The 1,601-nt window shown below is 41.8% G+C and overlaps 1 protein-coding gene across 1 annotated transcript in view; it reads left to right on the plus strand.

Annotated features, from left to right (window-relative positions):
* DDX58 (DEAD (Asp-Glu-Ala-Asp) box polypeptide 58) overlaps window positions 1-1,601 on the plus strand; it is a 46,969-nt gene that overhangs the window by 35,077 nt on the left and 10,291 nt on the right. The window lies entirely within an intron of this gene.

Here is a 1,601-nt window from a genome sequence, read left to right on the forward strand (position 1 = left end):
TTGTCTGCATTGGGTTTAGTCGCAACACGTAGGATCTTCATTGCAGAGTGCAGGCTTCTCTCTAGCTGTGGTGCACAGGCTTAGAAGTTGTGCCAGACTAGTTGCCCCACAGTATGGGGGATCTTGGTTTCTCAACCAGGGATCTAACTCTCGTCCCCTCCATTGGAAGGTGGGTTCTGAACCACTGGACCGCCAGGAATTCACCCCACAGTGAATATCAGGTTCGTTCTGCTTTACTTCTCAGTGAGCTAAAATACATTTCATTAGCGCCAATGCTTGAAGCTATGCTTTTAGATATAAAAGGGAAACAGCTAGAATAGCTCCTACACGGACAGTTCATTTTGAGGACAACACCCTAACACTGCAAGACATAGCTCTTAGTCTTTTCTTCACATCACTTTCTAACATCTGGAGTCCTCAGGGAGAAGGTCCTGGTGCACTGCGCCTGGAGCTGTGCCCAGTATTGGAAGGCCTGTTTACACATATGGATGATACAGTGGACCTTGAAGTAGCATGCTGGCTCAGTCCAGCCTCTCAGTCGTGACCTTAGTTTGACTTTAATCTTCTTTATGACAGCATGGAAGCAGATTAGGGAAAGAGACACACACACAGATACCCCCACACACAGACACCCATACTTTCTCCAGACTGTTTGCAGAGACTTCATCTCAGACTCTGTGGAAACACTGGACTCTGCAGGCCTGGGGAAGAGCTTTAACGTTAGAATCAGTGGTTCCAGTCTCCACTCTGCCACTTACAGAACGTGTGACTTCAGGTAGTTCCTCTTTGAAATTATCATTCTTATTTGTAGAACTCACAGGTTGGTTTTGGAGATAAAGTGAGATGTATGCATTGCTTCCTACAGTGCCTGGTTTAAAGTAAATGCTTAAAACGGGAGTTGTTACAGGACAAGGGTGAGAGGCCTACTTTAACTTCATGAAGATGAGTCTTACAATTCAGTAGACTAATTCCATAGGGTTCATAATTTTGAAAAGTCATAATCTGTATGCTCAAAAAAGTACTGAGAAGGAATGAACTATTGAAAGCAAACTAATGCTTACTTTAGGAAAAAATTACGATATTATGTCAGTGTTGACTCATTTTAAAAAACATTTCTCCCTAAAGTTAGGAGAACAAGATATTTGAAAACACTTCATCTACATTTTCATTGAGAATTGCAGGGAAATTCTTTAGTTCCTCTTAATTTCCCCCCTTAATTTTACTTAGGATAGGGTTTTTTCACTGAGCCACTTCTCCATTTTGTAGAATATAGGGACGATGCTGATTAAAGGCTTTAAAACCTTTTTAGCTTTGGCATACTATTTTTTATCTCCTCCACTAGTTAACGGTGTGCTTGCAGTCACGTGTGGCAAAAGCGATAGAGTAAAAGCCTGTTGAGGAAGACAGAGGCTGGAACAAACATATAGGCATTATTATTATTTTTTAATAATTTTATTGATTGATTTATATTATTTTTGGCTGTGCTGAGTCTTTGTTGCTGCCAGGACTTTTCTCGAGCTGCAGTGAGTGGGGCTACTCTCTAGTTGAGGTGAGCAGGCTTCTCATTGCTGTGGCTGCTTTTATTGCGGAGCATGGGCTTA

This window comes from Bison bison, unplaced genomic scaffold, assembly GCF_000754665.1.
Source record: "Bison bison bison isolate TAMUID 2011002044 unplaced genomic scaffold, Bison_UMD1.0 scf7180017864123, whole genome shotgun sequence".
Taxonomy (NCBI): Eukaryota; Metazoa; Chordata; class Mammalia; order Artiodactyla; family Bovidae; genus Bison; species Bison bison.